Here is a 21,850-nt window from a genome sequence, read left to right as displayed (position 1 = left end):
TTCGTTTCATAATAAAGATTTTAGAAAACTGACGTCAGATACCGGGAATTGAACAAGTGCCTTCTGGGTGAAGCCAGATATCCTAGCCACTAGACCATATCGGTACTGCTTGCGTTCTAACAATTGAGTTCCTAGTATCGTTTCTTAATAAAAAAATTTAGAAAACTGACCTCCGATACCGGGAATTGAACCCGGGCCTTCTGGGTGAAAGCCAGATATCCTAGCCACTAGACCATATCGGATCTGCTTGGGTTTCCACTATTGAGCTTCTTCTTTCGTTTCATAATAAAGATTTTAGAAACCTGACGTCAGATACCGGGAATTGAACAAGTGCCTTCTGGGTGAAGCCAGATATCCTAGCCACTAGACCATATCGGATCTGCTTGGGTTTTAACAATTGAGTTCCTAGTATCTTTTCTTAATAAAGATTTTAGAAAACTGACCTCAGATACCGGGAATTGAACAAGTACCTTCTGGGTGAAGCCAGATATCCTACCCAATAGACCATATTGGATCTGCTTGGGTTTTAACAATTGAGTTCCTAGTATCTTTTCTTAATAAAGAATTTAGAAAACTGACCTCAGATACCGGGAATTGTACCCAGGCCTTGTGGGTGAAAGCCAGATATCCTAGCCACTAGACCGTATCGGATCTGCTTGGGTTTTAACAATTGAGTTCCTAGTATCGTTTCTTAATAAAAAATTTTAGAAAACTGACCTCCGATACCGGGATTTGAACCCGTGCCTTCTGGGTGTAAGCCAGATATCCTAGCCACTAGACCATATCGGATCTGCTTGGGTTTCCACTATTGAGCTTCTTCTTTCGTTTCATAATAAAGATTTTAGAAAACTGACGTCAGATACCGGGAATTGAACAAGTGCCTTCTGGGTGAGGGAAAGATAATCTAGCCACTAGACCATATCGGTACTGCTTGCTTTCTAACAATTGAGTTCCTAATATCGTTTCTTAATAAAAAAATTTAGAAAACTGACCTCCGATACCGGGAATTGAACCCGGGCCTTCTGGGTGAAAGCCAGATATCCTAGCCACTAGACCATATCGGATCTGCTTGGGTTTCCACTATTGAGCTTCTTCTTTCGTTTCATAATAAAGATTTTAGAAAACTGACGTCAGATACCGGGAATTGAACAAGTGCCTTCTGGGTGAAGCCAGATATCCTAGCCACTAGACCATATCGGTACTGCTTGCGTTCTAACAATTGAGTTCCTAGTATCGTTTCTTAATAAAAAAATTTAGAAAACTGACCTCCGATACCGGGAATTGAACCCGGGCCTTCTGGGTGAAAGCCAGATATCCTAGCCACTAGACCATATCGGATCTGCTTGGGTTTCCACTATTGAGCTTCTTCTTTCGTTTCATAATAAAGATTTTAGAAACCTGACGTCAGATACCGGGAATTGAACAAGTGCCTTCTGGGTGAAGCCAGATATCCTAGCCACTAGACCATATCGGATCTGCTTGGGTTTTAACAATTGAGTTCCTAGTATCTTTTCTTAATAAAGATTTTAGAAAACTGACCTCAGATACCGGGAATTGAACAAGTACCTTCTGGGTGAAGCCAGATATCCTACCCAATAGACCATATTGGATCTGCTTGGGTTTTAACAATTGAGTTCCTAGTATCTTTTCTTAATAAAGAATTTAGAAAACTGACCTCAGATACCGGGAATTGTACCCAGGCCTTGTGGGTGAAAGCCAGATATCCTAGCCACTAGACCGTATCGGATCTGCTTGGGTTTTAACAATTGAGTTCCTAGTATCGTTTCTTAATAAAAAATTTTAGAAAACTGACCTCCGATACCGGGATTTGAACCCGTGCCTTCTGGGTGTAAGCCAGATATCCTAGCCACTAGACCATATCGGATCTGCTTGGGTTTCCACTATTGAGCTTCTTCTTTCGTTTCATAATAAAGATTTTAGAAAACTGACGTCAGATACCGGGAATTGAACAAGTGCCTTCTGGGTGAGGGAAAGATAATCTAGCCACTAGACCATATCGGTACTGCTTGCTTTCTAACAATTGAGTTCCTAATATCGTTTCTTAATAAAAAAATTTAGAAAACTGACCTCCGATACCGGGAATTGAACCCGGGCCTTCTGGGTGAAAGCCAGATTTCCTATCCACTAGACCATATCGGATCTGCTTGGGTTTCCACTATTGAGCTTCTTCTTTCGTTTCATAATAAAGATTTTAGAAAACTGACGTCAGATAGCGGGAATTGAACAAGTGCCTTCTGGGTGAAGCCAGATATCCTAGCCAATAGACCATATTGGATCTGCTTGGGTTTTAACAATTGAGTTCCTAGTATCTTTTCTTAATAAAGAATTTAGAAAACTGACCTCAGATACCGGGAATTGAACAAGTGCCTTCTGGGTGAGGGAAAGATAATCTAGCCACTAGACCATATCGGATCTGCTTGGGTTCTAACAATTAAGTTCCAAGTATCGTTTCTTAATAAAAAAATTTAGAAAACTGACCTCCGATACCGGGAATTGAACCCGGGCCTTCTGGATGAAAGCCAGATATCCTAGCCACTAGACCATATCGGATCTGATTGGGTTTCCACTATTGAGCTTCTTCTTTCGTTTCATAATAAAGATTTTAGAAAACTGACGTCAGATACCGGGAATTGAACAAGTGCCTTCTGGGTGAGGGAAAGATAATCTAGCCACTAGACCATATCGGTACTGCTTGCGTTCTAACAATTGAGTTCCTAGTATCGTTTCTTAATAAAAAAATTTAGAAAACTGACCTCCGATACCGGGAATTGAACCCGGGCCTTCTGGGTGAAAGCCAGATATCCTAGCCACTAGACCATATCGGATCTGCTTGGGTTTCCACTATTGAGCTTCTTCTTTCGTTTCATAATAAAGATTTTAGAAAACTGACGTCAGATACCGGGAATTGAACAAGTGCCTTCTGGGTGAAGCCAGATATCCTAGCCACTAGACCATATCGGATCTGCTCGGGTTTTAACAATTGAGTTCCTAGTTTCGTTTCTTAATAAAAAATTTAGAAAACTGACCTCCGATACCGGGAATTGAACCCGGGCCTTCTGGGTGAAAGCCAGATATCCTAGCCACTAGACCATATCGGATCTGCTTGGGTTTCCACTATTGAGCTTCTTCTTTCGTTTCATAATAAAGATTTTAGAAAACTGACGTCAGATACCGGGAATTGAACAAGTGCCTTCTGGGTGAAGCCAGATATCCTAGCCACTAGACCATATCGGATCTGCTTGGGTTTTAACAATTGAGTTCCTAGTATCTTTTCTTAATAAAGATTTTAGAAAACTGACCTCAGATACCGGGAATTGAACAAGTACCTTCTGGGTGAAGCCAGATATCCTACCCAATAGACCATATTGGATCTGCTTGGGTTTTAACAATTGAGTTCCTAGTATCTTTTCTTAATAAAGAATTTAGAAAACTGACCTCAGATACCGGGAATTGAACAAGTGCCTTCTGGGTGAGGGAAAGATAATCTAGCCACTAGACCATATCGGATCTGCTTGCGTTCTAACAATTAAGTTCCTAGTATCGTTTCTTAATAAAAAAATTTAGAAAACTGACCTCTGATACCGGGAATTGTACCCGGCCTTGTGGGTGAAAGCCAGATATCCTAGCCACTAGACCATATCGGATCTGCTTGGGTTTCCACTATTGAGCTTCTTCTTTCGTTTCATAATAAAGATTTTAGAAAACTGACGTCAGATATCGGGAATTGAACAAGTGCCTTCTGGGTCAAACCAGATATCGTAGCCACTAGACCAAATCGGATCTGCTTGGGTTTTAACAATTGAGTTCCTAGTATCGTTTCTTAATAAAGAATTTGGAAAACTGACCTCCGATACCGGGATCTGAACCCGGGCCTTCTGGGTGAAAGCCAGATTTCCTATCCACTAGACCATATCGGATCTGCTTGGGTTTTCACAATTTAGCTTCTTCTTTCGTTTCATAATAAAGATTTTAGAAAACTGACGTCAGATACCGGGAATTGAACAAGTGCATTCTGGGTGAAGCCAGATATCCTAGCCAATAGACCATATTGGATCTGCTTGGGTTTTAACAATTGAGTTCCTAGTATCTTTTCTTAATAAAGAATTTAGAAAACTGACCTCAGATACCGGGAATTGAACAAGTGCCTTCTGGGTGAGGGAAAGATAATCTAGCCACTAGACCATACCGGATCTGCTTGGGTTCTAACAATTAAGTTCCTAGTATCGTTTCTTAATAAAAAAATTTAGAAAACTGACCTCCGATACCGGGAATTGAACCCGGGCCTTCTGGGTGAAAGCCAGATATCCTAGCCACTAGACCATATCGGATCTGCTTGGGTTTCCACTATTGAGCTTCTTCTTTCGTTTCATAATAAAGATTTTAGAAAACTGACGTCAGATAGCGGGAATTGAACAAGTGCCTTCTGGGTGAAGCCAGATATCCTAGCCAATAGACCATATTGGATCTGCTTGGGTTTTAACAATTGAGTTCCTAGTATCTTTTCTTAATAAAGAATTTAGAAAACTGACCTCAGATACCGGGAATTGAACAAGTGCCTTCTGGGTGAGGGAAAGATAATCTAGCCACTAGACCATATCGGATCTGCTTGGGTTCTAACAATTAAGTTCCTAGTATCGTTTCTTAATAAAAAAATTTAGAAAACTGACCTCCGATACCGGGAATTGAACCCGGGCCTTCTGGGTGAAAGCCAGATATCCTAGCCACTAGACCATATCGGATCTGATAGGGTTTCCACTAATGAGCTTCTTCTTTCGTTTCATAATAAAGATTTTAGAAAACTGACGTCAGATACCGGGAATTGAACAAGTGCCTTCTGGGTGAGGGAAAGATAATCTAGCCACTAGACCATATCGGTACTGCTTGGGTTTTAACAATTGAGTTCCTAGTATCGTTTCTTAATAAAAAAATTTAGAAAACTGACCTCCGATACCAGGAATTGAACCCGAGCCTTCTGGGTGAAAGCCAGATATCCTAGCCACTAGACCATATCGGATCTGCTTGGGTTTCCACTATTGAGCTTCTTCTTTCGTTTCATAATAAAGATTTTAGAAAACTGACGTCAGATACCGGGAATTGAACAAGTGCCTTCTGGGTGAAGCCAGATATCCTAGCCACTAGACCATATCGGATCTGCTCGGGTTTTAACAATTGAGTTCCTAGTTTCGTTTCTTAATAAAAAATTTAGAAAACTGACCTCCGATACCGGGAATTGAACCCGGGCCTTCTGGGTGAAAGCCAGATATCCTAGCCACTAGACCATGTCGGATCTGCTCGAGTCTTCACCATTAAGGTTCTTCTATCGTTTCATAATAAAGATTTTAGAAAACTGACCTCAGATACCGGGAATTGAACAAGTACCTTCTGGGTGAAGCCAGATATCCTAGCCAATAGACCATATTGGATCTGCTTGGGTTTTAACAATTGAGTTCCTAGTATCTTTTCTTAATAAAGAATTTAGAAAACTGACCTCAGATACCGGGAATTGAACAAGTGCCTTCTGGGTGAGGGAAAGATAATCTAGCCACTGGACCATATCTTATCTGCTTGCGTTCTAACAATTAAGTTCCTAGTATCGTTTCTTAATAAAAAAATTTAGAAAACTGACCTCCGATACCGGGAATTGAACCCGGCCCTTCTAGGTGAAAGCCAGATATCCTAGCCACTAGACCATATCGGATCTGATTGGGTTTCCACTATTGAGCTTCTTCTTTCGTTTCATAATAAAGATTTTAGAAAACTGACGTCAGATACCGGGAATTGAACAAGTGCCTTCTGGGTGAGGGAAAGATAATCTAGCCACTAGACCATATCGGTACTGCTTGCGTTCTAACAATTGAGTTCCTAGTATCGTTTCTTAATAAAAAAATTTAGAAAACTGACCTCCGATACCGGGAATTGAACCCGGGCCTTCTGGGTGAAAGCCAGATATCCTAGCCACTAGACCATATCGGATCTGCTTGGGTTTCCACTATTGAGCTTCTTCTTTCGTTTCATAATAAAGATTTTAGAAAACTGACGTCAGATAGCGGGAATTGAACAAGTGCCTTCTGGGTGAAGCCAGATATCCTAGCCAATAGACCATATTGGATCTGCTTGGGTTTTAACAATTGAGTTCCTAGTATCTTTTCTTAATAAAGAATTTAGAAAACTGACCTCAGATACCGGGAATTGAACAAGTGCCTTCTGGGTGAGGGAAAGATAATCTAGCCACTAGACCATATCGGATCTGCTTGGGTTCTAACAATTAAGTTCCTAGTATCGTTTCTTAATAAAAAAATTTAGAAAACTGACCTCCGATACCGGGAATTGAACCCGGGCCTTCTGGGTGAAAGCCAGATATCCTAGCCACTAGACCATATCGGATCTGCTTGGGTTTTAACAATTGAGTTCCTAGTATCGTTTCTTAATAAAAAATTTAGAAAACTGACCTCCGATACCAGGAATTGAACCCGAGCCTTCTGGGTGAAAGCCAGATATCCTAGCCACTAGACCATATCGGATCTGCTTGGGTTTCCACTATTGAGCTTCTTCTTTCGTTTCATAATAAAGATTTTAGAAAACTGACGTCAGATACCGGGAATTGAACAAGTGCCTTCTGGGTGAAGCCAGATATCCTAGCCACTAGACCATATCGGATCTGCTTGGGTTTTAACAATTGAGTTCCTAGTATCTTTTCTTATCAAAGATTTTAGAAAACTGACCTCAGATACCGGGAATTGAACAAGTACCTTCTGGGTGAAGCCAGATATCCTAGCCAATAGACCATATTGGATCTGCTTGGGTTTTAACAATTGAGTTCCTAGTATCTTTTCTTAATAAAGAATTTAGAAAACTGACCTCAGATACCGGGAATTGAACAAGTGCCTTCTGGGTGAGGGAAAGATAATCTAGCCACTAGACCATATCGGATCTGCTTGCGTTCTAACAATTAAGTTCCTAGTATCGTTTCTTAATAAAAAAATTTAGAAAACTGACCTCTGATACCGGGAATTGTACCCGGCCTTGTGGGTGAAAGCCAGATATCCTAGCCACTAGACCATATCGGATCTGCTTGGGTTTCCACTATTGAGCTTCTTCTTTCGTTTCATAATAAAGATTTTAGAAAACTGACGTCAGATATCGGGAATTGAACAAGTGCCTTCTGGGTCAAACCAGATATCCTAGCCACTAGACCATATCGGATCTGCTTGGGTTTTAACAATTGAGTTCCTAGTATCTTTTCTTAATAAAGAATTTAGAAAACTGACCTCCGATACCGGGATCTGAACCCTGGCCTTCTGGGTGAAAGCCAGATTCCCTATCCACTAGACCATATCGGATCTGCTTGGGTTTTCACTATTGAGCTTCTTCTTTCGTTTCATAATAAAGATTTTAGAAAACTGACGTCAGATACCGGGAATTGAACAAGTGCCTTCTGGGTGAAGCCAGATATCCTAGCCATTAGACCATATCGGATCTGCTTGGGTTTTAACAATTGAGTTCCTAGTATCTTTTCTTAATAAAGAATTTAGAAAACTGACCTCAGATACCGGGAATTGAACAAGTGCCTTCTGGGTGAGGGAAAGATAATCTAGCCACTAGACCATATCGGATCTGCTTGGGTTTTAACAATTGAGTTCCTAGTATCGTTTCTTAATAAAAAAATTTAGAAAACTGACCTCCGATACCGGGAATTGAACCCGGGCCTTCTGGGTGAAGCCAGATATCCTAGCCAATAGACCATATTTGATCTGCTTGGGTTTTAACAATTGAGTTCCTAGTATCTTTTCTTAATAAAGAATTTAGAAAACTGACCTCAGATACCGGGAATTGAACAAGTGCCTTCTGGGTGAGGGAAAGATAATCTAGCCACTAGACCATATCGGATCTGCTTGGGTTTTAACAATTGCATTCCTAGAATCGTTTCTTAATAAAAAAATTTAGAAAACTGACCTCCGATACCGGGAATTGAACCCGGGCCTTCTGGGTGAAGCCAGATATCCTAACCACTAGACCATATCGGATCTGCTTGGGTTTTAACAATTGAGTTCCTAGTATCTTTTCTTAATAAAGAATTTAGAAAACTGACCTCAGATACCGGGAATTGAACAAGTGCCTTCTGGGTGAGGGAAAGATAATCTAGCCACTAGACCATATCGGATCTGTTTGCGTTCTAAAAATTAAGTTCCTAGTATCGTTTCTTAATAAAAAAATTTAGAAAACTGACCTCTGATACCGGGAATTGTACCCGGGCCTTGTGGGTGAAAGCCAGATATCCTAGCCACTAGACCATATCGGATCTGCTTGCGTTTTAACAATTGAGTTCCTAGTATCGTTTCTTAATAAAAAAAATTTAGAAAACTGACCTCCGATACAGGGAATTGAACCCGGGCCTTCTGGGTGAAAGCCAGATATCCTAGCCACTAGACCATATCGGATCTGCTTGGGTTTCCACTATTGAGCTTCTTCTTTCGTTTCATAATAAAGATTTTAGAAAACTGACCTCAGATACCGGGAATTGAACAAGTGCCTTCTGGGTGAGGGAAAGATAATCTAGCCACTAGACCATATCGGATCTGCTTGGGTTTTAACAATTGAGTTCCTAGTATCGTTTCTTAATAAAAAAATTTAGAAAACTGACCTCCGATACCGGGAATTGTACCCGGGCCTTCTGGGTGAAAGCCAGATTTCCTATCCACTAGACCGTATCGGATCTGCTTGAGTTTTCACCATTGAGCTTCTTCTTTCGTTTCATAATAAAGATTTTAGAAAACGGACGTCAGATACCGGGAATTGAACAAGTGCCTTCTGGGTGAAGCCAGATATCGTAGCCACTAGACCAAATCGGATATGCTTGGGTTTTAACAATTGAGTTCCTAGTATCGTTTCTTAATAAAAAATTTAGAAAACTGACCTCCGATACCGGGATCTGAACCCGGGCCCTTTGGGTGAAAGTCAGATTTCCTATCCACTAGACCATATCGGATCTGCTTTAGTTTTCACCATTGAGCTTCTTCTATCGTTTCATAATAAAGATTTTAGAAAACGGACGTCAGATACCGGGAATTGAACAAGTACCTTCCGGGTGAAGCCAGATATCGTGGCCACTAGACCAAATCGGATCTGCTTGGGTTTTAACAATTGAGTTCCTAGTATCGTTCCTTAATAAAGAATTTGGAAAACTGACCTCAGATACCGGGAATTGAACAAGTGCCTTCTGGGTGAGGGAAAGATAATCTAGCCACTAGACCATATCGGATCTGCTTGGGTTTTAACAATTGAGTTCCTAGTATCGTTTCTTAATAAAAAAATTTAGAAAACTGACCTCTGATACCGGGAATTGTACCCGGGCCTTGTGGGTGAAAGCCAGATATCCTAGCCACTAGACCATATCGGATCTGCTTGCGTTTTAACAATTGAGTTCCTAGTATCGTTTCTTAATAAAAAAAATTTAGAAAACTGACCTCCGATACAGGGAATTGAACCCGAGCCTTCTGGGTGAAAGCCAGATATCCTAGCCACTAGACCATATCGGATCTGCTTGGGTTTCCACTATTGAGCTTCTTCTTTCGTTTCATAATAAAGATTTTAGAAAACTGACCTCAGATACCGGGAATTGAACAAGTGCCTTCTGGTTGAGGGAAAGATAATCTAGCCACTAGACCATATCGGATCTGCTTGGGTTCTAACAATTAAGTTCCTAGTATCTTTTCTTAATAAAAAAATTTAGAAAACTGACCTCCGATACCGGGAATTGAACCCGGGCCTTCTGGGTGAAAGCCAGATTTCCTATCCACTAGACCATATCGGATCTGCTTAGGTTTTCACAATTGAGCTTCTTCTTTCGTTTCATAATAAAGATTTTAGAAAACTGACGTCAGATACCGGGAATTGAACAATTGCCTTCTGGGTGAAGCCAGATATCCTAGCCAATAGACCATATTGGATCTGCTTGGGTTTTAACAATTGAGTTCCTAGTATCTTTCTTAATAAAGAATTTAGAAAACTGACCTCAGATACCGGGAATTGAACAAGTGCCTTCTGGGTGAGGGAAAGATAATCTAGCCACTAGACCATATCGGATCTGCTTGGGTTTTAACAATTGAGTTCCTAGTATCGTTTCTTAATAAAAAAATTTAGAAAACTGACCTCCGATACCGGGAATTGAACCCGGGCCTTCTGGGTGAAGCCAGATATCCTAGCCAATAGACCATATTTGATCTGCTTGGGTTTTAACAATTGAGTTCCTAGTATCTTTTCTTAATAAAGAATTTAGAAAACTGACCTCAGATACCGGGAATTGAACAAGTGCCTTCTGGGTGAGGGAAAGATAATCTAGCCACTAGACCATATCGGATCTGCTTGGGTTTTAACAATTGGATTCCTAGAATCGTTTCTTAATAAAAAAATTTAGAAAACTGACCTCCGATACCGGGAATTGAACCCGGGCCTTCTGGGTGAACCCAGATATCCTAGCCACTAGACCATATCGGATCTGCTTGGGTTTTAACAATTGAGTTCCTAGTATCTTTTCTTAATAAAGAATTTAGAAAACTGACCTCAGATACCAGGAATTGAACAGGTGCCTTCTGGGTGAGGGAAAGATAATCTAGCCACTAGACCATATCGGATCTGCTTGGGTTCTAACAATTAAGTTCCTAGTATCGTTTCTTAATAAAAAAATTTAGAAAACTGACCTCTGATACCGGGAATTGAACCCGGGCCTTGTGGGTGAAAGCCAGATATCCTAGACAATAGACCATGTCGGAACTGCTTGAGTTTTCACCATTGAGCTTCTTCTTTCGTTTCATAATAAAGATTTTAGAAAACTGATGTCAGATACCGGGAATTGAACAAGTGCATTCTGGGTGAATCCAGATATCCTAGCCAATAGACCATATTGGATCTGCTTGGGTTTTAACAATTGAGTTCCTAGTATCTTTCTTAATAAAGAATTTAGAAAACTGACCTCAGATACCGGGAATTGAACAAGTGCCTTCTGGGTGAGGGAAAGATAATCTAGCCACTAGACCATATCGGATCTGCTTGGGTTTTAACAATTGAGTTCCTAGTATCGTTTCTTAATAAAAAAATTTAGAAAACTGACCTCCGATACCGGGAATTGAACCCGGGCCTTCTGGGTGAAGCCAGATATCCTAGCCAATAGACCATATTTGATCTGCTTGGGTTTTAACAATTGAGTTCCTAGTATCTTTTCTTAATAAAGAATTTAGAAAACTGACCTCAGATACCGGGAATTGAACAAGTGCCTTCTGGGTGAGGGAAAGATAATCTAGCCACTAGACCATATCGGATCTGCTTGGGTTTTAACAATTGGATTCCTAGAATCGTTTCTTAATAAAAAAATTTAGAAAACTGACCTCCGATACCGGGAATTGAACCCGGGCCTTCTGGGTGAACCCAGATATCCTAGCCACTAGACCATATCGGATCTGCTTGGGTTTTAACAATTGAGTTCCTAGTATCTTTTCTTAATAAAGAATTTAGAAAACTGACCTCAGATACCAGGAATTGAACAGGTGCCTTCTGGGTGAGGGAAAGATAATCTAGCCACTAGACCATATCGGATCTGCTTGGGTTCTAACAATTAAGTTCCTAGTATCGTTTCTTAATAAAAAAATTTAGAAAACTGACCTCTGATACCGGGAATTGAACCCGGGCCTTGTGGGTGAAAGCCAGATATCCTAGACAATAGACCATGTCGGAACTGCTTGAGTTTTCACCATTGAGCTTCTTCTTTCGTTTCATAATAAAGATTTTAGAAAACTGATGTCAGATACCGGGAATTGAACAAGTGCATTCTGGGTGAATCCAGATATCCTAGCCAATAGACCATATTGGATCTGCTTGGGTTTTAACAATTGAGTTCCTAGTATCTTTTCTTAATAAAGAATTTAGAAAACTGACCTCAGATACCGGGAATTGAACAAGTGCCTTCTGGGTGAGGGAAAGATAATCTAGCCACTAGACCATATCGGATCTGCTTGGGTTTTAACAATTGAGTTCCTAGTATCGTTTCTTAATAAAAAAAAATTTAGAAAACTGACCTCCGATACCGGGAATTGTACCCGGGCCTTCTGGGTGAAAGCCAGATTTCCTATCCAATAGACCGTATCGGATCTGCTTGAGTTTTCACCATTGAGCTTCTTCTTTCGTTTCATAATAAAGATTTTAGAAAACGGAGTCAGATACCGGGAATTGAACAAGTGCCTTCTGGGTGAAGCCAGATATCGTAGCCACTAGACCAAATCGGATATGCTTGGGTTTTAACAATTGAGTTCCTAGTATCGTTTCTTAATAAAAAATTTAGAAAACTGACCTCCGATACCGGGATCTGAACCCGGGCCCTCTGGGTGAAAGTCAGATTTCCTATCCACTAGACCATATCGGATCTGCTTTAGTTTTCACCATTGAGCTTCTTCTATCGTTTCATAATAAAGATTTTAGAAAACGGACGTCAGATACCGGGAATTGAACAAGTACCTTCTGGGTGAAGCCAGATATCGTGGCCACTAGACCAAATCGGATCTGCTTGGGTTTTAACAATTGAGTTCCTAGTATCGTTCCTTAATAAAGAATTTGGAAAACTGACCTCAGATACCGGGAATTGAACAAGTGCCTTCTGGGTGAGGGAAAGATAATCTAGCCACTAGACCATATCGGATCTGCTTGGGTTTTAACAATTGAGTTCCTAGTATCGTTTCTTAATAAAAAAAATTTAGAAAACTGACCTCCGATACCGGGAATTGAACCCGGGCCTTCTGGGTGAAAGCCAGATATCCTAGCCACAAGACCATATCGGATCTGCTTGGGTTTTAACAATTGAGTTCCTAGTATCGTTTCTTAATAAAAAAATTTAGAAAACTGACCTCCTATACCGGGAATAGAACCCGGGCCTTCTGGGTGAAAGCCAGATATCCTAGCCACTAGACCATATCGGAACTGCTTGAGTTTTCACCATTGAGCTTCTTCTTTCGTTTCATAATAAAGATTTCAGAAAACTGACGTCAGATACCGGGAATTGAACAAGTGCATTCTGGGTGAAGCCAGATATCCTAGCCAATAGACCATATTGGATCTGCTTGGGTTTTAACAATTGAGTTCCTAGTATCTTTTCTTAATAAAGAATTTAGAAAACTAACCTCAGATACCGGGAATTGAACAAGTGCCTTCTGGGTGAGGGAAAGATAATCTAGCCACTAGACCATATCGGATCTGCTTGGGTTCTAACAATTAAGTTCCTAGTATCGTTTCTTAATAAAAAAATTTAGAAAACTGACCTCTGATACCGGGAATTGTACCCGGGCCTTGTGGGTGAAAGCCAGATATCCTAGCCACTAGACCATATCGGATCTGCTCGGGCTTTAACAATTGAGTTCCTAGTTTCGTTTCTTAATAAAAAATTTAGAAAACTGACCTCCGATACCGGGAATTGAACCCGGGAATCTGGGTGAAAGCCAGATATCCTAGCCACTAGACCATATCGGATCTGCTTGGGTTTCCACTATTGAGCTTCTTCTTTCGTTTCATAATAAAGATTTTAGAAAACTGACGTCAGATACCGGGAATTGAACAAGTGCCTTCTGGGTGAAGCCAGATATCCTAGCCACTAGACCATATCGGATCTGCTTGGGTTTTAACAATTGAGTTCCTAGTATCTTTTCTTAATAAAGAATTTAGAAAACTGACCTCAGATACCAGGAATTGAACAGGTGCCTTCTGGGTGAGGGAAAGATAATCTAGCCACTAGACCATATCGGATCTGCTTGGGTTCTGACAATTAAGTTCCTAGTATCGTTTCTTAATAAAAAAATTTAGAAAACTGACCTCTGATTCCGGGAATTGTACCCGGGCCTTCTGGGTGAAAGCCAGATATCCTAGCCACTAGACCATATCGGATCTGCTTGAGTTTTCACCATTGTTGCTTCTTCTATCGTTTCATAATAAAGATTTTAGAAAACTGACGTCAGATACCGGGAATTGAACAAGTGCCTTCTGGGTGAAGCCAGATATCGTAGCCACTAGACCGTATCGGATCTGCTTGGGTTTTAACAATTGAGTTCCTAGTATCGTTTCTTAATAAAGAATTTAGAAAACTGACCTCTGACACCGGGAACTGAACCCTGGCCTTCTGGGTGAAAGCCAGATTTCCTATCCACTAGACCATATCGGATCTGCTTGAGTTTTCACCATTGAGCTTCTTCTTTCGTTTCATAATAAAGATTTTAGAAAACGGACGTCAGATACCGGGAATTGAACAAGTGCCTTCTGGGTGAAGCCAGATATCGTAGCCACTAGACCAAATCGGATCTGCTTGGGTTTTAACAATTGAGTTCCCAGAATCGTTTCTTAATAAAGAATTTGGAAAACTGACCTCCGATACCGGGATCTGAACCCGGGCCTTCTGGGTGAAAGCCAGATTTCCTATCCACTAGACCATATCGGATCTGCTTGGGTTCTAACAATTAAGCTCCTAGTATCGTTTCTTAATAAAAAAAATTTAGAAAACTGACCTCTGATACCGGGAATTGTACCCGGGCCTTGTGGGTGAAAGCCAGATATCCTAGCCACTAGACCATATCGGATCTGCTTGAGTTTTCACCATTGAGCTTCTTCTTTCGTTTCATAATAAATATTTTAGAAAACTGACGTCAGATACCGGGAATTGAACAAATGCCTTCTGGGTGAAGCCAGATATCCTAGCCAATAGACCATATTGGATCTGCTTGGGTTTTAACAATTGAGTTCCTAGTATCTTTTCTTAATAAAGAATTTAGAAAACTGACCTCAGATACCGGGAATTGTACCCAGGCCTTGTGGGTGAAAGCCAGATATCCTAGCCACTAGACCGTATCGGATCTGCTTGGGTTTTAACAATTGAGTTCCTAGTATCGTTTCTTAATAAAAAATTTTAGAAAACTGACCTCCGATACCGGGATTTGAACCCGTGCCTTCTGGGTGAAGCCAGATATCCTAGCCACTAGACCATATCGGATCTGCTTGGGTTTTAACAATTGAGTTCCTAGTATCTTTTCTTAATAAAGAATTTAGAAAACTGACCTCAGATACCGGGAATTGAACAAGTGCCATCTGGGTGAGGGAAAGATAATCTAGCCACTAGACCATATCGGATCTGCTTGGGTTCTAACAATTAAGTTCCTAGTATCGTTTCTTAAAAAAAAAATTTAGAAAACTGACCTCTGATACCGGGAATTGTACCCGGGCCTTCTGGGTGAAAGCCAGATATCCTAGCCACTAGACCATATCGTATCTGCTTGAGTTTTCACCATTGTTGCTTCTTCTATCGTTTCATAATAAAGATTTTAGAAAACTGACGTCAGATACCGGGAATTGAACAAGTGCCTTCTGGGTGAAGCCAGATATCGTAGCCACTAGACCGTATCGGATCTGCTTGGGTTTTAACAATTGAGTTCCCAACATTTTACAAATAACCAGTTTGTGAAAGCCGTTATGAAAAAACTATACGTTTGTCTAATTTGAAAATGGAATTAAATGAAACACTCATATTTAGATTTTCTGCTTTTCATTTTTCATTGATTAAATTTAAATTTAAGTTAGTTTAATTTTTAATTTTCCAATCTATTCCAATCTGCGATATTTTAGCATGGATATTCGCTGTATAGAATCAGTTTATGATCTTAACACCTTTAAAGCTATTTGGTATAATTTTCGAGATGGTTGTAAAACAAAAGGTACCCAGCCTTGTAAGATGTAACAAATTAAGTTGGAAAGGACTCTCACACCAATAAAACAAGTGACCAGATGAGCGATTAATTGTAATTAAGTTACCAGACGACCGATTAATGGTAATTAAGTTACAAGACGACCGATTACTGGTAAATAAGATACCAGAAGATCTATTACTGGTAATTAAGTTACAAGACGAGCGAATACTGGTAATTAAGTTACCAGACGGCCGATTACTGGTAATAAGGTACCAGACGACCGATTACTAGTAATTAAGTTATCAGACGACCGATTACTGGAAATTAAGTTACCAGACAACCGATTAAATATTAATAATATTTTAAATTCGTTCGTACTGAATTTTGCTCCGTGTTTGTGTGCTTGCCGAGGCCCGTAGTTCTCAAAATGAAGGTTTCGTATCTGCCTGGTCTCGTAGGTATAGTTTACTCTTTATTATTTCTGACTTTTACTTCGAGACTATTTGCGTTCGGGTGCTATGGTGACTTATGTGCTTCAAATGTATCTTATTATTCGTATATCGAATTTGCGAGACAATCCTCGTTCGATGTGTTTTCACCGTCTAAACAGTTTGCTTTTATTAAGCATAAACCTAACGCTAGATTGCCTAAGTCGCGTGATTTTAGCCTTTGGTGTGTTTGCACCGTAATTCTTCTCGCCGGTGATATAAATTTAAATCCTGGTCCATCCAGAAAAATTCCGTGTAAGATTTGCTTAAAAGTCGCCCGTCGTAGCAAAAAAGTATTCGTTGTCATGAGTGTGAAATCGATTTTCACTCAGCTTGCGTCTATTTTAACAATTTAAAAAATTTCAAATTATCGTGCGATTTATTTTGACTGCGGGATGCCGAAAATCGATGATTCGTTTTTTGTTACCTCTCCGAGTGACGATGACGTCACGGAGAGGTATTGCACTGGACGTGTCTGTGTGTGTGTGTCTGTCACGCCCCACGTGACCGCGTTCGCAGTTTGCGTATCGGAGCAAACGTGTTCCCAATTTCCGGACTGCATTGACAGTTCACGGAAATTTGGGTTTGTCTCCTCTGGCTATTCTACTTGAGTTCCCACACCACCAGTTTTGGTTTTCGTCCACTCCCCATGGACACCAGTTTGTGTATACCACATACACACTAATCTATCCTCATTGGCGTCTAACAACCACCATCTATTGGTCTTTCGTCTATACCACATAGACACCAATCTGTAACATTGGCTTCTACTCCATCGTCGTCGTTAGGCTTAAGATGTACGCGGCGAGCGGCTAGGGTTACGAGAAACGTCTAGCCTCCCAATGGCAGGGACCCTATTCTCTAAGGTCCTTTTGGAGGAATTTCGATCCGAATCTTTTCATTCGGAGTCAATTTCTCCGAATGAAAATAAAACGTACTCTGTAAGCACCTTATCCTAACCATACGGTGATAACCTCTCCGAATCATTCGGCGGCCGAAAGAGACGGCCGAATCTGGCATTCGGAGTTTTTACCGCCTCTCTTCCCTCCATCAATCTTAGATTCGCGGAACTTTCGCCGGAGGTTTCTAGTATTTTTCCCCGTACCTTTTTGCTGGCACCTTGGCAGGCTTGGCTGCGGTTCATATTTTTATTTAGTATGGTTGCTTTGTTTTTTCAACTCAAGCTTCATCGTTTGCGATTTGAACATGGTAATCGCATTGCCCGTCGCGATTTACGAGTTCAAAGGGTTTTTCAAGCGTGGGCAAAATTTTAGGTTAAAGCGGGAAATGGCTTTAGGCCTTGGCGAAATCTACAAGCCTTTTTGGTAGATTTAAAGGTAAAAAAAACGTCGTTGAATTTATCCTACATTTAAGGGATAATTTCGCGAGATCCAATTACTTAACACAGATTTAATTGTTCATATTAATATTTTTTCTACCGGGGCTTGTAAGTTAGAGCCACCTATTTTAGACCAATTGCATCAATTATTAACAATTGCTAGATTAAATTTGGTTTTTTCGTTTAACATCTATTTAAATGATTAAATTTTGGTAGGTGTGTAACCATTGATAGAGGGCTAATGATCTACATTAATGAATTTATCATAATCTCACGAGATCCACACAATTGGATTATAATTTGCGATTAATTAACGTTGTTATTCTAGGTTCTCATTGCTTCAAATTTAACCCTACTAAAACTTGCGCTAAGTTTCATTCAAAATTCGACGTATATTAACTGTTGTTTAGCGTGTTTTTAATACCCATTTTAAAAGAATATTATGAAGCAATTTAAGAATAAATAATTTTTTATCAAAAAAAATAAATAAATAAATACAATACAAAGTCCATTTCCCATAATTTCCACTCCTTGGGAAAAACCAAAGTTTCCATCCCTTCAATTTGAAAGCGCGCCATATAAAATTGTCCAATAAAGAAAAAGTGGGCGTCAAAAAGTACCACGTGGCTTAAGAGGAAGTGACGTCCATTTGGATTGAGAGAAAATTTTCGAAGTATCCGAATGACGATAAGGATTGGGGTTAGAGAATACGGTTTGTTCGGTCCACTCCGAATGAGCCCGACCCGAATCATAAGGATTCGGAGAGATCCGAATGATTTTCGATTCTTTAGAGAATAGCCTCCCAGGGCTTCCACCATCGGTTCACGCGAATGCGTTTTTATCTATTATGATAATGGAAACGAATCGTATATATACCCCGAAATTTGAAGAAAGCAGGCAGGAGGGGCACCCTTCATTTTAAACGTCAATATTAGCAAAGTTTCGAAAGATAATAGGAACAACTTTATTTTAAACGATTTAACTATTTTTAAAGTTATTTACTGGCGATTAAAATAATTAATATCATTTATATTTAATTAATTATTTAAGATAAACTTATTTCTACGTACTGACACAAGTAAGAGTTAATATAGAACGAGTAATGAAGATTGCATCTGAATCGAAACACTACACGCATATCAAAGTTAATATAAAGCAAGTAGGATGAAAAGATCTCTTACAAAACGATAACATTTTCTTTTTGCAGAATATTAAATGGAAATACTTAAATATTTTTCGGCATTACGATTCTTTTAGTAGTTGTGTAGGTATAAAGCTCTGTTTCATCTAAATATTCCAAGAACATCTTTTGATATTAACATTTAAAATTTGGTGTTTACTTTTTAATTCATCTTTACTACATTTATATATAGTGTAAACGTAACTTTTAGCTTCATTAAATAATAAGGATGTTAATACTTCATCTCTCCATACGTGTTGAAACGACTGGGTCTATGAGATAAGATGCCCTAGATTTTAACCAGAATTGACCTTGTTTCATGTCCTCTTATAGGATGTCTTAACGGTTCAGAGTGAGCCGAAAGTTAAATACACATTTAAGTGATAGATATTAGGTCCTCATTAGAATTATTGAGGATACGCAGGAAATTATTAAACGCTTTAGACTTTACAAATGATCATGGCAATATCTCGCCGATTAGAACTATGTATTTCCGGTTTGTCTCATTGGCTGGCGGATCTGTGTTTGGAAAGGAAATCCGTCTCGGCTCGGAGAGGTTTATTTTGGTTTCCCAACTTGTTAATTCAAGTATGTCTCTCGAAGAAAATTCTCGTAATGGGGTAAACATTCCTAAAATGCATGGTGTCAAAAAAACTAAAATTAAGCGACGGAAAAAACTGGAATCCATATCCTTCTATTTGTCTAACGTTCGTAGTATTAGACAAAAGTTGCGTGATCTCGACGTGGTAGCTCGCAATATGAATCCGGATATTTTTTAGTTAACTGAAACTTGGCTTGGTCCTGATATTTGCGATACTGAACTCTTCGAAAGTAATTACATTGTGTTTCGACGTGATCGTGCTACTAGGGGTGGTGGTGTCTTGCTAGCCATAAACCAAAGTTTATCTCCGGTTTTGCTGGATATTGACCCTGCTGTTCGTGCCTCTCCTGGTGGCATTGAAATTGAAGCTGTGTTTGCTTCTGCTAAGGCGGATGATAGGTCAATCTTGATTGGTTGTCTTTATGTCCCTCCGCCGTGTATCCATGATTATGTAATAGGGGTTTGTGCCTTACTTAATAGTATCATTGACGAGATTAACAACCATGATGTTTTCATCTTAATGGGAGACTTTAATATGGCTAGTCTTGGTCTTCCGAAACCAACCCCCGATTGCCTCTCATCACTTAACATGTTCGAATGTGTCTCAAATCTTGGTTTGCATCAAGTTGTCTCTGACAAGACGAGGAATAATAATACTCTTGACCTTGAGTATATAAATGAGAAATGATTTATTTAGAATGTAGTCTCTGTGGATAATTTACCTGGTTGTGATCATAATGCTGTGACTGGTGAATTAATTTGTACAGTATCTCAGAATAAGGTGGTGCAGCGTTCAAGTTTTGATTTTCGCAATGCTGATATTGTCTCGCTAAATGGACTTATAAGTCACGCTCCTTGGAACATGGTTTTTAACTTAGAAAATGACATTGACGAGGCCTGGGACAATTGGTTATCAATGTTTTCTGCTTGTCTTGATGATAGTATTCCTAAGACTACTTCTCGCCCTAAGCGAAAATCAAATCCTTGGATAACCGGTCAGATAATTCATTTAGCCAATGTGAAAAAACACTATTTAAAAAACTCAAATCCAATTTCACCGAGTTTAATAGAGCTAGATTCAGGCGTCTGACAAATAAGATCAAGGAATTATCTCGTACTTCTTATGCGAATCATGTTAGGCCACAACTGTCTAATAAATTACGCTCTGAGCCTAAAAAATTTTGGAAATTTGTGGCCCTCAAATCGAAACTCCCAATTCCAAACTTTATGAAGAACAATGGGGATAGCTTTACTGATTGTGCTATCATTGCTTCTAAATTCAATGAGTACTTTTGTTCTTGTTTCTGTAAATCTGGCCCAATTCCTAACCCAGCTGACACTTTGTATGATCTTCCGCTACCAGTTGATGATGAGCTAAACTTATTGTTTACTCCATCTTTGGTTATCGCTGCTATCAATAAACTGAAATGTAACTCTTCCCTTGGTCCAGATGGTATAACCCCAAAAATGTTACAGCTTTGTCGTGATAGTGTATCGTATCCTCTGTCTGACTTTTTAAATTATTCGTTGAAGGTAGGCAGACTTCCGGCTGCTTGGAAAAGGGTTAATGTTGTCCCTCTATATAAGGGTTCTTCCTTAGACAGGTCTGTTATGGCGTCCTACCGTCCTATATCCTTATCCTCTGTTTTCTGTAAAATTATGGAATCAATTGTATCTGATTTCATTAATTCTAAATGTATTAAGCCTGCCATGCTCTCTGAAAAGCAGTTTGGTTTTAGAAAGGGCTTCAGTTGCGTAACGCAGTTAGTCCAGGCTTTCCATTCATGGGCTTCTTTGTTGGACTTACGTGTACCATCTGATGTACATGTCATAATTTTTGACTGGAAAAAAGCCTTTGACTCTGCTCCTCATGATCGCCTCATTTTTAAGCTTTATGGTGTGGATATTCGCGGTCCTATCCTAGCTTTCTTAAGGAATCGTGAACAGAGAGTGGTCTTTCAAGGTGAATTTTCGGGTTATCAACCTGTTACCTCTGGCGTACCCCAGGGATCAATATTGGGTCCTTTGCTTTTTATTCTGTACGCCCATGATCTTCACCTTGGTATTTCCCCTGATACTAACCTTTGGCAATACGCTGATGATTCCTTTCTCTCTCGAGCTGTGCGCTCTATGTCGGACACTGTGTTACTTCAGAGAGATATAAATATAATCGTTGACTGGGGAATTAGAAATCTCTTGTCTCTAAATGTATCGAAATGTTCATATATTATTTTAACTAGACGTCGCAATGTATTTAATGTTGATTATTGTGTATCTAATCAAATCTTGCCTCGGGTCTTTAAATGTAAGTTACTTGGGATTTTTAATTCAAGTGATTTAAAATGGGCTGACCATGTACATACCATGATATACATTACCTCTAAAGCCAGGCGCTTGACTGCTTTAATTAATAGAACTTTTGGTCGTTCAAAAGCAGCTATTATAGCGTTTAAGGCTCTGGTAATTCCTGTTTTGGAATATGGGTCTGTGGTATGGTCTCCTCATTTTCGAAAG

General features: G+C 39.6%; 16 non-coding genes across 16 annotated transcripts; all 16 read right to left on the bottom strand.

The window, feature by feature from the left end:
- Positions 1–170: 170 nt before the first annotated feature.
- TRNAE-UUC (transfer RNA glutamic acid (anticodon UUC)) lies at positions 171–242 on the bottom strand. The gene has a single exon. It is a non-coding gene; the product is annotated as a tRNA-Glu (tRNA).
- Positions 243–992: 750 nt separating this feature from the next.
- TRNAE-UUC (transfer RNA glutamic acid (anticodon UUC)) lies at positions 993–1,064 on the bottom strand. Its single transcript has one exon. It is a non-coding gene; the product is annotated as a tRNA-Glu (tRNA).
- A 202-nt stretch (positions 1,065–1,266) lies between these two features.
- Positions 1,267–1,338, bottom strand: TRNAE-UUC (transfer RNA glutamic acid (anticodon UUC)). The gene has a single exon. It is a non-coding gene; the product is annotated as a tRNA-Glu (tRNA).
- A 750-nt stretch (positions 1,339–2,088) lies between these two features.
- Positions 2,089–2,160, bottom strand: TRNAE-UUC (transfer RNA glutamic acid (anticodon UUC)). The gene has a single exon. It is a non-coding gene; the product is annotated as a tRNA-Glu (tRNA).
- Positions 2,161–2,499: 339 nt separating this feature from the next.
- TRNAE-UUC (transfer RNA glutamic acid (anticodon UUC)) lies at positions 2,500–2,571 on the bottom strand. Its single transcript has one exon. It is a non-coding gene; the product is annotated as a tRNA-Glu (tRNA).
- A 203-nt stretch (positions 2,572–2,774) lies between these two features.
- TRNAE-UUC (transfer RNA glutamic acid (anticodon UUC)) lies at positions 2,775–2,846 on the bottom strand. The gene has a single exon. It is a non-coding gene; the product is annotated as a tRNA-Glu (tRNA).
- A 201-nt stretch (positions 2,847–3,047) lies between these two features.
- On the bottom strand, positions 3,048–3,119 carry TRNAE-UUC (transfer RNA glutamic acid (anticodon UUC)). Its single transcript has one exon. It is a non-coding gene; the product is annotated as a tRNA-Glu (tRNA).
- Positions 3,120–4,277: 1,158 nt separating this feature from the next.
- TRNAE-UUC (transfer RNA glutamic acid (anticodon UUC)) lies at positions 4,278–4,349 on the bottom strand. Its single transcript has one exon. It is a non-coding gene; the product is annotated as a tRNA-Glu (tRNA).
- A 339-nt stretch (positions 4,350–4,688) lies between these two features.
- On the bottom strand, positions 4,689–4,760 carry TRNAE-UUC (transfer RNA glutamic acid (anticodon UUC)). Its single transcript has one exon. It is a non-coding gene; the product is annotated as a tRNA-Glu (tRNA).
- A 476-nt stretch (positions 4,761–5,236) lies between these two features.
- On the bottom strand, positions 5,237–5,308 carry TRNAE-UUC (transfer RNA glutamic acid (anticodon UUC)). The gene has a single exon. It is a non-coding gene; the product is annotated as a tRNA-Glu (tRNA).
- Positions 5,309–5,647: 339 nt separating this feature from the next.
- On the bottom strand, positions 5,648–5,719 carry TRNAE-UUC (transfer RNA glutamic acid (anticodon UUC)). The gene has a single exon. It is a non-coding gene; the product is annotated as a tRNA-Glu (tRNA).
- Positions 5,720–5,922: 203 nt separating this feature from the next.
- Positions 5,923–5,994, bottom strand: TRNAE-UUC (transfer RNA glutamic acid (anticodon UUC)). Its single transcript has one exon. It is a non-coding gene; the product is annotated as a tRNA-Glu (tRNA).
- Positions 5,995–6,333: 339 nt separating this feature from the next.
- Positions 6,334–6,405, bottom strand: TRNAE-UUC (transfer RNA glutamic acid (anticodon UUC)). Its single transcript has one exon. It is a non-coding gene; the product is annotated as a tRNA-Glu (tRNA).
- A 1,982-nt stretch (positions 6,406–8,387) lies between these two features.
- On the bottom strand, positions 8,388–8,459 carry TRNAE-UUC (transfer RNA glutamic acid (anticodon UUC)). Its single transcript has one exon. It is a non-coding gene; the product is annotated as a tRNA-Glu (tRNA).
- Positions 8,460–9,760: 1,301 nt separating this feature from the next.
- On the bottom strand, positions 9,761–9,832 carry TRNAE-UUC (transfer RNA glutamic acid (anticodon UUC)). The gene has a single exon. It is a non-coding gene; the product is annotated as a tRNA-Glu (tRNA).
- Positions 9,833–12,773: 2,941 nt separating this feature from the next.
- TRNAE-UUC (transfer RNA glutamic acid (anticodon UUC)) lies at positions 12,774–12,845 on the bottom strand. Its single transcript has one exon. It is a non-coding gene; the product is annotated as a tRNA-Glu (tRNA).
- Positions 12,846–21,850: the final 9,005 nt, after the last annotated feature.

The sequence above is a fragment of the Phalangium opilio genome, unplaced genomic scaffold, assembly GCF_054372755.1.
Source record: "Phalangium opilio isolate 3A_F unplaced genomic scaffold, DU_Popi_V2 ptg000039l_1, whole genome shotgun sequence".
NCBI lineage: Eukaryota > Metazoa > Arthropoda > Arachnida > Opiliones > Phalangiidae > Phalangium > Phalangium opilio.
Note: the sequence above shows the minus strand (reverse complement) of the source record. Positions and strands in the feature narration are given on the sequence as shown.